The sequence below is a fragment of the Bos indicus genome, chromosome 4 (genome assembly GCF_029378745.1).
Source record: "Bos indicus isolate NIAB-ARS_2022 breed Sahiwal x Tharparkar chromosome 4, NIAB-ARS_B.indTharparkar_mat_pri_1.0, whole genome shotgun sequence".
Taxonomy (NCBI): Eukaryota; Metazoa; Chordata; class Mammalia; order Artiodactyla; family Bovidae; genus Bos; species Bos indicus.
In genome coordinates, this window is record NC_091763.1 from 15,809,071 (window position 1) to 15,826,089 (window position 17,019).

Below are 17,019 nucleotides of genomic sequence, written 5' to 3' on the forward strand. Positions count from 1 at the left end.
TTCAGTCCTGTCCAATTCTGTGTGACCCTATGGACTGTAGCCCACCAGGCTCCTCTGTCCATGGGATTCTGCAGGCAAGAGTACTAAGGTGGGTAGCCATTCCCTTATCCAGGGAATCTTCCCAACCTAGGAATCGGACCTGGGTCTCCTGCACTGTAGGCAGATTCTTTACCACTGACCCATCAGGGAAGCCCACAGCATACCTTATCTCCCACCTTAAAAAAAAACCAAACTTCCTTAATCACACATTTCACTCCCTCTATCAGCCCATTCCTATGTTTCCCTGTATGCTCTGTCTTCACTTCCTTTCCCACCGTGATCTCTTTTTGCAACTTTTTATTTTAAAATAATTTCAAACTTACAGAAAAATTGCAACAATAACACAAATATTTCCCATGTTCAACCAGATTTATCAACAATTGTTCAGATTTCTCTCTACGTTTTATTCTGTGTGTATGTTTGTGTTTATGCATGAACGTGTGTGTATAGTTAACTATACCCTCCTCCTTAAAACATGTCACCTGGCTTCCAGGAACCACCTCCTCTTGGTTCTCTACTACTGGCTACTTCTGTTTCCTTTCCTTTTCACTGTAAAAGCCTCCTGATGCTGAGGACCCAGGGCCCATTTCTTTTTCCAATGTGTATTCACTCCCCACGTGTTCTCATCCACTCTCAAGACATTAAATATCTGTATATTGTTAAATCAAATGTGTATCTCCTGTCTTGATCTCTCCTCCACACTCTACATTTCTATCCCCAAATACCTACTTCATAGCTCTGATGGAGGTTTACTTTTTGTGTCCAAATCAAAATTTTAGACTTTGTGAGCTATTTTTTTCCATATTAACGCATCCCCATTTTCCTGTAGTTTCTCCCATCTGAGAAAGTGGCAACTCCGTCCTTCCCATTGTTTGGGCCACAAACCTTTGCCATCCTTAACTCCCTTATCTTACATCCCCCACATGCAACCCGGAATCCAGCTGACCAGTTCCAGGAGTGGAACCCCTCCCTTTTCCCACCACTACCACCCTGGGCTAAAGCACCACCATCTCTTACCTGCACTTTGGTTCCTACCATAACTTTTAATTTAGCTTTCTCCTTCCCACATGCTGCCAGGACATGACGAATGTCAGGTCACTCGTCTACCAAAGCTCTCCACTGGTTTCCCATCACACCTCATGACTCCTTGCATCCCGGTCATCCTGTCCTGATGTTCTTTGAGTACTGCCAGGCATGGGTTCTTATCCCAAACCCCTCACTAAGAAGCCTCAGAAATCTTCCTACCCACTCCTTGAGCTTCTACCCTGCTTTTCCACGTGCAACATGGAATGTCAAGGGCCAGGGATGCAGAACAAAGAAGGACAAAGACAGTGGCCAACAAGGAAGCGTTCTGGCAAAAGAAGCAAAAGCAGGTGGTCAAGGATTCTCCCTCCCAACCGGAGCAGTGCTGTGCTGAGTCTTTTGTTCCTTTAATTCATACTTTCGCCTCCACCATCAGTGCAGCTGTAAACTCTGGGAGGCTGTTTGTTATCCACATTGGCTAATGTTATTAGGATTTAGTTCCCGTTCATGATTCATCAGCACAGCAACCAGGGTTAAACTTAAGGACATTTTGCTTCTTGTCAAGGCTGTTCACAATGCCACCATTTTATGCAATGAGAAGTGGTAAATTATAAATGCCAGTATTTTATGGCTCAGAAAGCATGGACTCTTCTAGACGTGTGGAATACGCTTCGGTCTCACGAGTTCCCAGTCCCATCTCCTACACCAATTTTTACTCAGCATGTGAGAGAATGCATGTAGCAGATGTCTCAGATGGAAAGAAATTTGCTTTATAAAGATGTTTATAGAATCAGACTCTGTAGACTTGTAGTTTTCAGTGTGGGTGAAATAAATATCAAGTCAAAATAGTAAACAAAATCATCTTATCTTTTGTAAGGTAAAGAGCCCACAAACCCTATCCACTGGTCCCTATCTTCTTCTCCTCTGCATGGTATGATCTTTTTAAAAAGTAATTGATTTTTATTTTTTGTCCGTGCTGAGTCTTCACCGCTGCACCGGCTTTTCTCTAGCTGCAGAGAGCGGGGACTGCTCTCTAGTTGAGGTGTGTGGGCTTCTCGCTGTGTTGGCTTCTGTTGTTGCAGAGCACAAGCGCTAGGGTGCTTGGGCTTCAGTAGTTGCTGCACGTGGGCTCAGTAGTTGTGGCTCACAGGCTCTGGAACGCTGGTTCAAGAGTTGTGGCACACGGGCTCTGTTATTTCCTGGCATATGGGATCTTCCCAGATCAGGGCTCAGACCCATGACTCCTGCGTTAGCCACCCTTAGCCACCAGAGAAGCCTTGATCTCTTTTTTAATTAAAACATTTTTTTTTTTTTGGTATATGGAAACCCTGTAGCATCTAAACACACGTATAGGTGTTTTACTGAACCTCACAGTCACTTCTGTCCCCTACATTCAGGTCAGTGCCCAGCACATGGCAGACGCTGACTGATATTTGTTGAATGAATGCTCTGGAAATAGGCAAGATGATAAATATTGAGGAAAGCTATAGACAGGGCTCATTTTTCTATTAGATACCTATATGTACCAGATGAGTTGGTTGGATGGTATCACCAACTCAATGGACATGAGCTTGAGCAAGCTCCAGGAGTTGGTGATGGACAGGGAAGCCTGGCGTGCTGCAGTCCATGGGGTCACAAAGAGTAGGACATGACTGAATAACTGAACTGATGTGCCAGGCATGTGTTAGCTGCTCAGGATATGAAAACAAAAATACAAGACATCTGCCATCTCGCAAAGCTCACGGTCTGGTGGTTAGGTAAGAAAACAAGCGCCTTTGGTACAATGTGGGGAGCACTGTGATGGGGGTTATCCGGTGGACCGTGGAAACACAGGATTACGATGACAGGGAGAGCTTCTGCAGGCAGGGCTATCTAGTGTGTGCCCTGACAAATGAGTAAGAGAGAGCCTGCTGAAGTAAGGGGTGAAAGGGATCTCCCCAAGAAAAGGGAACAGTATATGCAAAAGCCCTGGGGCCAGGGAACACAGCTTTCACTGGAAACTGAAAGGCTTTCAGTGTGATTAGATCTTTGGAAGCTAAGGGTTGAGAAGACTTAAGATTGGGTGCCTAGATCATACAGACTATGGCTAATTTTTTTAACTGATCTCTTTGCGTATGTGTGTTAGTTGCTTAGTCATGTCTGACTCTTTGTGACCCCATAGACTGTAGCCCACCAGGCTCCTGTGTCCATGGAATTCTCCAGGCAAGAATACTGGAGTGGGTTGCCATTCTCTTCTCCGGGAGATCTTTCTGATCCAGGGATCGAACCTGGGTCTCCTGCAGTGCAGGTAGATTCTTTACTGCCTGAGACAACTGGGAAGCCTTATCTCTTTGGATACATGTTAAAAATGTTTCGATTTATTTTCTTGATATATAAATACATACAGGTTTTAAAAATTATAAAAAAGATTTTGGATAATATACTTGCATCCATATCTTTACCATGGATGAAGGTTTAGTTTATTTAAAAGACCAGTACATATGCTTTCTAATGGCCAATAGAAGACAGATGCCTCTTTTACTGGACTTTGGCAGAGAAGTCAGGTCAAAACAAATGGTACTTCTGTCACATGTATGTGATAAACCTAACAATTTCACCTATGTGTATGAGCATATAATTATCACTGATTGAGGAGAGACAAAGGGCTGAAAGGGAAACAGGCCGATGTAGAGGGGAAAATTCCTCCTTTGTTCTCTTCAGATGCATGATGAGACCATATGTCTAGGGTTAGCATGTTTTATTTTTGTGCCACAGTCCAGATATAAAATACAGTTCAGTATGGTTCAAGATTCAGTTGGTAGATTTGCAGTCAGATTTATCTATCTGGCATCAATTTTGTCAGACAGGCCACTAGGTATAAATCCTTTCCTAGAGAATTAAATATATGTAAACTAGATTATAAAACTTGGATTTTCAGGTGCCATGCATAATTGCCTCGATTCCTAAATAATCTTCTTAGTTTAATCCTTGTCCTACTACCTCTATTCTCAGACCAGCAGTCACCATTATTCTTTTTAAAAGTCATATCATGCTGTTGGTCAAAACCCAGAAAATTGCTACTCACTTCATTCTGGGTATTACCCAGAGTCCTTACAAGGTCCTGTATGGCTATATGTGATCAGACACGCCTTCAACTTCACTGATGTTACCTTTCTAACCTCATCTCCAGCCACACAACTGTCTCTGCTCTTCTTTAAGCAAGCCAGGAGCCTTCTGCTACCAGAGCCTTTCCATGAGCTCTCTCTGCCTGGGGTGCGCTTCTCTCAGAAACCCACAAGCCTGCCTCCCTCATCTCCTCCAGGTCTCTGCTCAAACGTTATCTTCTCATGATGCCATACACTTAAAACATCATCAAGGCTCTCTATCCTCCTAACCCCCCTCTCTCCTTTATTGCATAATAGTTTAAATCTTCAAGTATACTGTATAACTTATTTATTATATTTATTGTCAATAGAATGCAATTTCTATAAAGATAGGAATCTTTGTCTCCTTTGCTCATAGTATATCCCAAGCACCTAGAACAGAGCCCACATATTTACATATATTCAATATTTACTTTTTGAGTGAGTTACTGAAATAAAAATTTTGTATAATTAGCCAAGACTGAATATTAGAGTCAGTGTCCTTAATTTTGAGCAGGAAGATGATCTGATTTTAAAATTGGTATATAAACTTATTTTCCTTATATGCAGAACAAAAGCATTCTATTTTGGAGGGCATATTGTGTGTGTGTGTTAGTCACTCAGTCATGTCTGACTCTTTGTGACCCCATGGACTGTAGCCCACCAAGCTCCTCTGTCCATGGAATTCTCCAGACAAGAATACTAGAGTGGGTTGCCATTCCTTTCTCCAGGGCATCTTCCTGCCCCAGGATCCATGTCTCCTGCATGGCAGGCAGATTCTTTACCATCTGAGCCACAGTGCATGCATTTGAAAGACATATTAGTGTTATTCATTTCACAATCCTGGAAGAGAGTATATGTGCACTATTATTTAAGTATATACTTAGCAAGAAAACAGAGCAAATGTGTTTGCTTCACAGAATCATCACAGTAAGGTAATGTAAAAGGGAAGGGCAGACTGAGGTCTGTGGAAGATTTATTTCTTTCTAAAACTAGCATCATAATAATAATAGGAACTATTGACTTAAAACCAACAGGAGCCAGTTGGAGAACTTTCAGAAGACTAGTATTCTAATAGATTAAAATTTTATCTTCTCCTTTGAAATTTAAGAACCACTGTTTAAAGGCGTAATTGCATACACCAAAAAGAAGTCTTGTAAAAGCTTACTGTCTTTACACCAATGAATAGGAATCAATAATGAATGCTTTAGTACTACTCTTTAAATGTCATCTCTACAAATATGAACCCACAGGAAAATCTGTCCATATCCAAGTCTTATACTTCCTGGCAAAAGCTACAAAGTTGTGAAAATCTAACAACTAAATAGCACTGGGTCTCTCTTTTATTTCTAACTTAATTATTAACTTAAGAGGACCATGGAAAATGTACTGATATTGCGTAATAGTTGGCCTGTCTGATGACAGGAAATGGAAGGTTAAGTTTCTTCTCCTTAGCTCTTTAATTTATTAGCATTGGTCTTTAAAAGTATTAGATTTAGATCCAATCAATCAAGAATTTACTGAATATATACACTTTGGTTATTGTGGGCAGAACCCACTATGAATACAAAAGAACCACCAGATACAATACTCTCGGGTTTATTCATATAAAACAAGTACCTTTACTTTTATAGCATTCATTGTGGTCCTGTTGCATTGCAGTAATAGATAATTGGATCACGAAGATATACTTTGAAGAAAGTGGAATCCAGCACTTTCTGAGTAAACTTCTACCCGTTCTGCCAACCAAATATACCAAGTACACAGTATCCCCTTACAATCTGTAAGAGCAAGGTACTTCCACTATTAAGCTCTAAGATTTAGAAAAGAATTTACCATTTCACAAGTTCAGAGTTCTCTTAATGATGGAATTCAAGAATGGTTCATTGAACTAAAGTATATGCAACTGAACTGTTTTCTGTGTTGACAATGTGGTTACAGGTGGAACTTTACCATCATCTACTGTACAACCTTAATACATTCATTCAATTATTCACTACTTTGTTGATTAATTAAACATTTATTAAGTGATTACTATATGCCAGACCCTCTGCTAGGTGGAAATTAGAGATGAATAAAAGAAACAAAATCCTTGCTCTCAAAGACTTTCTATTTACCAAGAGAAGACAGATAATAAGTAAACAAAGAAACATTTTCAGATGGTAGTAGTGTTATGAAAACAAAATGGGAGAATATAGAGTGATTGAGAATGAAGCAGGGATCAGATGGTGTGGTCAGACATAGTCTCACTAAGGAGATAATGAAGGGAAGGATTCAACCATGTCAAAGGCCAACGTAGGGGAAACAAGAGTGCAGAAGGAAGGGACGTTGCTTTTGGAAAACAGAAAGGAAACCAGAGGGCCTTGATTGTACTGAGTGAAATAAAGGAAGATGCAAGATAAAATCAGAGAGACGGGCAGCATCCAGATCATACTCAGCCTTGGAGAGAGTTTTCTTTCCTTTCTTTCTCTTCTTCCCTTTCTTTTCTTCTTCCTTTCCACTTTTAATATATTGTAGGAAGACTTTAAAGGCTTTTTAAGCAAGAAAGGTATAGAGTCTAATTTTTTTTTTTTCTAAAAGAATGTCTATATAGCATGACTGTGTGGACTTAAAAAACTCAAATAGAACATCTAGAAATAATTGAAGCTACAACTGAAGCTAAAAATTCAATGAACTGCTTAAACAACAAATTCAGCACAGCTAAAGAAAGATTTAGTGAACTGGAAAATAGACTAGAAAAATATCAGCCATAATGTATCTCATTAAGACAAGATTGAGAACATAGAAGAACAGATACAGAGGTAGAGGAATGAAAAGATTTAACTAATTATAATTCCAGAAAGATGGAGACAGTATGGGGATGGGAGGACTGGATTGGATTGCTTCAGCAATAAAAGATAAGGCAAAGGATTCCAGAAATAATTTTTAAAATGCTTGTTCACAAACATCAGGAATTCTAACAACTCTTAAGCAAAATAAATAAAAAGAAATTACATCTAAGTACATCATAGACCCAAGACCATATAAAAAGAGAAAAAAGCCTTAAAAATCACAGAGAAAAGGACAAATTACCATCAGAAGAATAGCTAGCCCACCAGGCAACTTTCCAAGAGCAATAATGGAGGCCAAATGATGGGAGAATCTCCCGTGCATGAGAGGAAAACCTGTGTGCCTAAAATTCTGTACTCAGAAAAGTATGTTGTAAGACGACATTACAGAAAATAAATACAGTTTCACTCAAGCAAAAACAGTGAGAGGTTGTGCCAGTAAAAATTTCCTCTAAAGGATATTCTGAAAAATCCAAGTCAGGCAGAAGGAGACTGGTTCCAGTATGAGATGCAAGATGGATTAAAGAGAAACAGACTAGTTTGTGAATAAATCTAAATAACTCAGTTCAGTTCAGTCGCTCAGTCATGTCCGACTCTTTGAGACCCCATGAATCACAGCACGCCAGGCCTCCCTGTCCATCACCAACTCCCGGAGTTCACTCAGACTCACGTCCATCGAGTCAGTGATGCCATCCAGCCATCTCATCCTCTGTCATCCCCTTCTCCTCCTGCCCCAAATCCCTCCCAGCATCAGAGTCTTTTCCAATGAGTCAACTCTTCGCATGAGGTGGCCAAGTACTGGAGTTTCAGCTTTAGCATCATTCCTTCCAAAGAAACCCCAGGGCTGATCTCCTTCAGAATGGACTGGTTGGATCTCCTTGCAGTCCAAGGGACTCTCAAGAGTCTTCTCCAACACCACAGTTCAAAAGCATCAATTCTTCAGCACTCAGCCTTCTTCACAGTCCAACTCTCACATCCATACATGACCATAGGAAAAACCATAGCCTTGACTAGACGGACCTTTGTTGGCAAAGTAATGTCTCTGCTTTTGAATATTTTATCTAGATTGGTCATAACTTTCCTTCCAAGAAGTAAGCGTCTTTTAATTTCATGGCTGCAGTCACCATCTGCAATGATTTTGGAGCCCCAAAAAATAAAGTCTGACACTGTTTCCACTGTTTCCCCATCTATTTCCCATGAAGTGATGGGACCAGATGCCATGATCTTCGTTTTCTAAATAACTCAGGATCATATAAAAATATTTTGAAGGATTTAAAATCAATTAAAATATAAGAACACAAGAATAATATTAGTGTAGGGGTTGTTGGGCCAGTGTGAGGAAAGCAGGAGACACTCCATTTTGTAGCCTGCCATCCTTCTTAAAGACTGGATGTGAACTGGGCCTAAGCCCTGCCCAAGTGAGGAGACCATTGCTAATGAAAAGCAGGTCTCCTGGAGACTTCCCTCCCTACAGACAGCAAATGGAGATTGTAGTTGAGGTCAGGCTGCCCCTGTTGGATTAACCATGGAGACATCCCCCCTTGATATATAATCATTGTTGCCCCCTCCCATCCATTAACTTTAATTGTTTGTTCTCCTAGCACCTGCTTATTGTAAAACTCAGTCATATACAACAAAGAGGTTGCTAACAGTGTCAGACTTTATTTTTTGGGGCTCCAAAGTCACTGCAGATGGTGACTGCAGCCATGAAATTAAAAAACGCTTACTCCTTGGAAAGTTATGACCAACCTAGATAGCATATTGAAAAGCAGAGACATTACTTTGCCAACAAAGGTCCGTCTAGTCAAGGCTATGGTTTTTCCACTGGTCATGTATGGATGTGAGAATTGGACTGTGAAGAAAGCTGAGTGCCGAAGAATTGATGCTTTTGAACTGTGGTGTTGGAGAAGACTCTTGAGAGTCCCTTGGACTGCAAGGCCATCAAACCAGTCAATCCTAAAGGAAATCAGTCCTGAATATTCACTGGTGGGATTGATGCTGATGCTGAAGCTTCAATACTTTGGCCACCTGATGCAAAGAGCTGACTCATTGGAAAAGACTCTGATGCTGGGAGGGATTGGGGGCAGGAGGAGAAGGGGACGACAGAGGATGAGATGGCTGGATGGCATCACTGACTCGATGGACGTGAGTCTGAGTGAACTCCAGGAGTTGGTGATGGACAGGGAGGCCTGACGTCCTGCAATTCATGGGGTCGCAAAGAGTCAGACATGACTGAGCGACTGAACTGAACTGAACATGTAACCAGTCACCTGGGGGGAGGGAGAGCAGTAATAAACTGCACTCCACTGTCTTGAGTGTCCTCCGAGGTGCTTTCTGTGACTCCAGATTCCACAACAGGGTAATTAAGAGTAAGTATTGAAAAAAAAGAGGAATAAAAATTTATAAATTCCTAACTAGTAAAGGGGAAAAACGCAACAGTTAAAAATTAATACATCTTTCAAAGGGAAAGAAAATATTAAAGAAAGAAATGGAGTAAGTGGGACAAATAGTTCAAAATTGGAAGGTAGAAATAAACGCTAAATGTTCACTAACCACCTTAAGTGTAAATGAACTAATGCAAAGACATACATTGTCAGATTGGTGTTGTAAAAATCCACATATTTGTTGTCGAAAAGAAACATGTAAAGTAAGAGGGTGCAAAAAGGCAGAAGTTAAAGGATGACAGAGGAATACCAGGAAAATTTAACCGAAAGATAGTAACTCCATTAATCTCGGGTAGTTGAAACTTTAAGGTCAAAAGCGTTATTAAGCACAGAATCCTAAATAAGTCAGCATGACCAATTTCCTATTTTCTTTCTTTCCCTTTCTCCTCCTTCCTCCTCAGCCCCCCTCTCTGACTTAGCAGCAGACAGTTTTGTTGCCTGTTTTTCTCCATTTCCATATTCTTTGCTCTTCTCACTTGGTCTCCCAGGGCAGAGTCCACACCCCGTGGACCTCTGAGTCTCGTCGTGATCATGTGAGAAGCGGTTCCTAATAATTCAAAAGATTATTGCTTGAAGAATCTTTCATGGGATGAAAGGGAGATTATCCTGAGGTTAGCTGTCAGTCTGAACCACCAATACCCATAAAACTCCACCATCTTTGCTTTGTTAGGGATTCTGTGAGTGACCTTGAACAGGTAACGTAACTTCCTTTCCCTTTGCTTGTTATATTTAAAGTAAGAAGTCTGCAACTAGATAAGCAGTGATGCTGATAACAAAAAGCCAATCACTGTAAAGTAAAGACATCTATAAAGGCAATAAAAAGTTTAGATTACAGAGTGGTTGGCTACCACTGACTTGTCACAGAGGTTTGCAGGACAAGAGTATGTCCTTCCACCACCCAAATCGGAAAGGACTTGATAAGCTTTGGAATGTGTGACTAGTTTCTTGGTTAGAACAGCCTCACCACGAGGCAGCTACACACATCAGCCTAAATCTTGCTGTAATTCCTAGCCTTGTGCCTGGTGATTGATTTAAAAGGTAACAAAGCTCCTGGTTGGGACACAACTGCGCTTGGGGAAAAAGTAGTACTTTTATGCTACTTTCTTTTTAAAAATTTGTATTATCAATAAAAAAGAAACCTCACTGTATATTAGTATATCTCACATCTCCAAGGGCCAAGTTTACATCACCAGGTACAAAAACATTTTTGACTTTTCCAAATTTAATTATGAAAGTCTTAAATGGACCTTTTCCTCTCTCTGACATCTACCTTGACTTTGATTACTACCCAACACATAGTTATTTCAAGAAAGCCATCTAGAGCTGTGAGTGACCTTGGAACATGACTTAACATACCTGTACCTAGGTTTCCGAAAGCCTGCCTCACAGGCTGGTGAAGCTGGAATAAGATAACATGTGAAATGTAGAGATTATAGTATGACGCTAGGTGCCTCTCCAAGCTCTGAGTAGTAAAGGTGCCTCTGATCTCACTGAATGCAAAAGGGGAAACATATATACTAGGATCTTACTTCTAGCCAAGCATTGAAAGGTGGGGAAAAGATAACATATATTTTATTAATTTTCAACAGTGAAATTCATGGGCTCAAGATGGTAGCAGCACCTGAGGGTAGTCTCTCCATGTCCTTTACTCAGCTTGGTTTTATATGGACCACCTGTTACAAGAATGAAAAGAAATACATATATAGTATTTATATCTTTGTATATTAGATAAATGTGATTAGATGGGCAAGAGGCGCAGAGGGAGGGAGGGGAAAGAAAAAGAACAATCTAAAATGGCAGCATGGAAGAGGAAGTGGCACCCACTCCAGTACTCTTGCCTGGAGAGTCCCATGGACAGAGGAGCCTGCTGGGCTACAGTCCGTGGGGTTGCAAAAGTCAGACACGACTGACCATAGCATGCACACAATGGCAGCATGCTCACATAATTATGAATTATGTAGTAGCTTTAGTATGCAACTGCTCAAATGAAATCTTTCATATAATTTTTAACTTTTGGTGCTAATTTAAATTTTTTATTTTTAATATTCAGCACCAAAATATGGCATTGGATACTATCTTTATTACCAAGACTTTAGTCCTTTTGGAATTAGGGAAACCATAGTAAATCTTGGGGCAGGATACAATACATACTTGGGAAAAAATGACTTGGAAATCAGTTTTTCCTTTAGGTTCATAGTAGCGCAAGAAAGCTGGTAGATATCAGTCTTCTGTGATGGTCACTAATCACTGCACAGGCCCTTGTTCACGGTAACTAGACAGTAAAAAGAAGCTGGTAATGCTGATTCAAGCCCCCCTAAATTGAGAGCTTAATATTTTCATTCAAAGTCTGATTTGGGAAATAGGCCATTTAAAAAGGAAATTTCAATAATGCGATTAACATAGGAAAATATTGAGTTGTCCACAAAGTTCATTTGAGTTTTTCCATAACATGTTATAGAAAATCCTGAATGAACTTTTTGGTTCACCCCAATGTCATACCACACGCTCAGATTCAGTTTCAGGAATTAACATACACTCAGATTCAGTTTCAGGAATTAAAAAAAAAAAAAAGATACTATCCTGTATCTTAATTGGCTTGAAGAAATGAGAGGCACTTGGCCCAAGAGGGACATGAAAGTGAGATATACAGCTAAGCTCAGAGCCAACCCTGCCCCCCCCCGCCCCCCCCCCCAGCTAATAAATGCAAATTGCCCCTGACCTAAGCAACCTATAGTGTAGAGAGTATTATGGGATCTGTTCTTTAGGCTTTGGTTTCTAACCATGCAATTGTTTTTAATTTGGTTTTAAAAAGTAATAATAATAAAAAAGTTTAAAGGTATGAGGATGACTTCAGTGTCTGAAAATAGATTTGTGGACTTTGATGACCAGACTCAATTTTTAGCCACAGCCCTCCCCGCTGCCACAGGCACTTTGGCAGGTGTCATCCCAAAACAACAAACCGTTTTACGGTTTAAACTCTCAGGTAGCTCCAATCTCTCCTTTCTACATAGAGGAATCATTATAGGAATTTGAAAATTGCAGTATAGGAAAGCATTAGAAGTTATTTCAGAGATGGTTTCTGGCATAAAGATACACTAAGTTATGCTGTCAACTATATCCCTTATTCGGAGAAGGCAATGGCAACCTACTCCAGTACTCTTGCCTGGAAAATCCCATGGATGGAGGAGCCTGGTAGGCTGCAGTCCATGGGGTCGCAGAGAGTCAGACGCGACTGAGCGACTTCATTTTCACTTTTCACTTTCATGCATTGGAGAAGGAAATGGCAACCCACTCCAGTGTTCTTGCCTGGAGAATCCCAGGGATGGGGGAGCCTGGTGGGCTGCCGTCTCTGGGGCCGCACAGAGTTGGACACGACTGAAGCGACTTAGCAGCAGCAGCAGCATATCCCTTATTGTTTTAGTTTAATTTCTAAGCTGTGCTCAGGTTGAATACAGTGAGCATACTGTTACCACAGTTGGTTTTGTGGTCTATTTTTGATGCTGTTGTTAGATTGTGGTCAGGAGGAAGAAAGAAAAATTTAAACTGAAATATCAGAAAGTCACCATGTTAAAATACGTGTGAGTGTGTGAGTTGCTCCCTTAGGAATATTAACACCATCAGACGCACAGTTCCGAGGTTCTGAGCTTAGAAGACTAAAACAACTTCTGTGTGCCAGTATACCTTAGCCTTTGTGTGTGTGTGTGCTCAGTTGCTTCAGTCGAAGTGTCTAGCTCTTTGCGACCCCATGGACTGTAGCCTACCAGGCTCTTCTGTCCATGGGATTCTCCAGGCAAGAATACTGAAGTGGGTTGCCATGCCCCACTCCAGGGATATTCTGGACCCAGGGATCAAACTCATGTCTCCTGCGTCTCCTGCATTGTAAGTCCACTCTTTACCACTGAGCTGTGGGGGATGTCCCAGGTATTTGCAACTTACTGTACATTGAACCTATCCCTGACTTCTTAGAAGTGAGAATTTTTCCTCCTTAAGTCAGTTTCATTTCAATGAATGAATCATTTCTATTTCACCTTTAAAGAGGGCAATTTCCCATGCTGTAACAAGTCCACTCTAATAAAATACCTAGTCACATGGATTCTGGAGGCACTTTCAATGTGATCAGGGTCACAGGGGCGGGCAGGGGGGAGGCAAATGGAAAGCTGGCAGGTTCCCTGTGAGATTCCCACCACAGCACGCTGACATCTGTCAAGCTTTAGCCTTTCTGGTGAAGAGACACCAGAAGGTGGCCCACATACCAGATGCATGGAATTTACAGAACCACAGTTGCTTCAATATAGTTGAAAAGACTAACCAAAAAAAAAAAAAATCTACCTGAGATTTGACATTAAGCTTAAACACTGAGCCAAGAATCTTACAAAGTTCTGGGTTCTACTTTGAATTGCTAATCAGAGAGCTTTGGTGGGAGAAGGCTGTTTTCTTTCTGGCTGTTCCTGTGCAAGCTGGGCTGACTCACCAACCATCACACCCCTGCTGATTTCCATCGCTGCTGGCTTCCCATGCAATGTCCTGGGACTCTAGCCCTTCCCTTATTCTCCACGCGAGCCTGATCACCCACTGGCTCCTCCATCTCCCAATGTGGGGCTCATTGCACCAGCTCTGCTTCCTGCCTCTCTTGCCATCCCCATCTCTCTCCAGCCCTTGAACCACAGCTCTCCTGCCGGGTTTCAGGCGGCCCTTTTACTTTGTCCCTGGCTCTGCCAAAGACAGGAACGAGCATTTCCCGTTTGTTCCCTGGTCCCACTACACCCCCAAGCCTCCTCCAGTTCTTTGGCTAGTTCTCAGCATGTCTACTCAAGGCAGTTTCTAAATTATCCACTGGTACTTCTGCTGCTGCTCGAAATAAGTAAGAAGACAGCAAGACTGAGGGTTTTGTTTTGGTTTTTTTTGGGAGGAGGGGGGCGGGGAACATAGGATAAAAGGAATGATAAAGCTGAACCCAGTCCTTGTAAACCAGGTGACTGCTCCCCACAGTACCGGGAGAGTGACAGGCATTCTGGAAGTTGCCATGGAGACCGCTCTTGCTTCCTGTTTTCTTCCTGAAACACCAGCATACTTGAGAATAATGTGTAACTTTACATTTTCCATCTTTCCTAGAAGCTGGTTCCATTTTGCCTGGCAGCAATCGCCAGCTCTTTAGTGAACCCTGGGCCCCTCTTCTTCCTGGGCACACACAGTGCGCCACCTTTCTGTGAGACGAGCTCTTGCCGAGGAAACGTGGGCAGAGGTGCTGTGTGTCGCCTCTTGGCCCAGGCTTTTAGGAAGCAGATGTGCCTCTTCCACACCCTCCCCTTTCTGCTGGCTGAGTGTGAGTGGTAGAGAGACCCCTCCGATGGAGAAAACATAAATGGGAGTGGAGATTCTCTGAAATCCTATGCGGAAGGAAATTGTCCACCAGTGAGGAAGACTCCCTTTGGCGTGCCATGTGAATGAAAACCTCAATTGTGTTTCAGGCTTTATATGTTTGTGGCTGTCTTTTTGGTACACATGTCAGGCCTCCTCTAATTAATGCAATCAATATCTCAGGTTTAAGAACACTAAATCATATGAATGTCAGAATCTGGGCCTTCATCCTAGAAAATACAAGAGGGACTAGTCGAAAGGAAGGGAAAGCAAGAAGAAATTATAATGTGAATAACTCCAACCATTTACTGCATATGTAACCATGCGTTGAACCTTGTTTTAAACACATTACACATACTGTCTCATTTAATTTCATTCATTTCCTGTAACAACTTTAGAAAACAGTACTGTTATTATCCCCATTATTCAGATGTGGAAACTGAGGCAAGAGGTGCAGTGCTCAGGAAACCATGATTCAGATCAGTTGATTCCGTAACCCAGGCTCTGGGTGAGAAACCACTACTGTGTACTAGGCATTCTGTACAATTTTATCTTCACAACACCTATTGCAAAATAGCTTTATTATCCCCATTTTAAAGATGAGGAAGCTTTAAAGTTCCTCAAAGATAAAAACCTTATACAACTAGACAGATTCAGCCCAAGGTCTTATGTGGCTCTCAAGCTCATTCTCTTTCTGTCAGACCCTTAAGGTCAGAATCTAGATAGAGCAGTGAGGTCACTGGGACTCAGTTTCCCTCCACTTCTGGGCCCAGGAGTCTCCGGGGTTGATCTGTTAGCTCTGTGACCCTGGAACCACTATTGTCATCACGCTTTGTCAGCTTTGGAGATACTGGGATTTCCAGCCCGTGGTGTTCACCAGATTCCCCCTGCATGTCATCAAGACTGTTTGCTCACACTGGTAACAAACTGGCGAGGCCTGAAATATCAGTCAGCCCATCCTTGGCCACAGCCTAACTACAGGGAGTACTTCCTCAGTCAGTGAGAGATCAGTCATGTTCAGGCCTCAGCGGAGAATGGAAACCAGTGGCATGGAGGCCCATTCATTTAATGAATAAAGGGTTTACACACACCTGGAGTCATAATCTAGTCCACACCTCTGTCTTGGAAACTCCCAAAGCCATAGAGGGCCACCAGGAATCCTATTTTTACAAAGACCTCCTGATCCTCTGAGAAAAAAATACTCTGGGAATGTCAAGGCTTGTTGGGACACAAGAACTGAGTTGAACAAAGGTGGAGAGAGGGTGTGCCTCCTGTGTAGAAATGCAGAGTAGATGTCGGTCATTTCTGCCTGCCCTCATACTTGGTGTTTTAACCTCGATGACCCACCCTCTCAGTCTCTCTCTCTGGGCCCCTCCAGAGCTGGTTGACACATCAAGCCGTTCCTCAAGACCAAGCCCCATCCTTCCTCCTTCCTGACTTAATCTGAGGACTACTCTGCTACTGACGTAACAGGAGAACACGATCAGTGCTGGGGGCTCACGGTGGGACAGCACAGCGGCATCACGCAAGCCCCGACCAGCGTCGTGAATCTGAAAGGCCAAGGCCACTGAGGAACCAGAGAGCCAGTGTCTCGTATTCATTCAATTCACTCAACGTTTGTGGTTGAGAGAAAGCACTGGGGCCCCTGAAGGAGCTGGAGCTCGCCTGCAGCGTGCAGTCAACCAGGCCACAGCAGGGACTGCAGAGCAATGGTGGGAGGTGACTGTGGTGCCCTGGGGAGTGAGCCCATCATGTTGTCCGGGGTTCCCACAGCAGCAGGCTTGGCTGATCCTAGAGCCCTGGGAGGGGTAGGAGGAGAGGGTGCCCAGAAGCTCATGTCTTCCACACTGAGAATCAGAAGATTACGCAGGGGTATGGGAGGGGCAGCCCCACACTCCTTCTAGTCATGCCCATCCCTTCTGCAGATGGTAGACAGAGGGGGTCTTGGATCAACCCTTGCCTGATCATGTCACCCTGCTCTGACTTTCAGTCGCTCTAGGCCTGAGACCAGACTCATTACTGTAGCCTAAAGGACTCTTGCCTAACCCTGTAAACCCATTCATTTCACTGTGCCACCCCCTCTAGACTCTCTGGAGCTCAAAAGTGATCATTTGATGTCTCTAAACCCCGTGAGGACAAAGTTCCCATCTTTTCACTCATCGTTTTGTACTGCACGTAGCCTACTTGTCTGACATAGATGGTGCT

At 42.4% G+C, this 17,019-nt stretch overlaps 1 protein-coding gene across 3 annotated transcripts in view; it reads right to left on the bottom strand.

Moving 5' to 3' along the window:
- Nucleotides 1–17,019, bottom strand: part of COL28A1 (collagen type XXVIII alpha 1 chain) — a 182,566-nt gene that overhangs the window by 52,530 nt on the left and 113,017 nt on the right. The window lies entirely within an intron of this gene.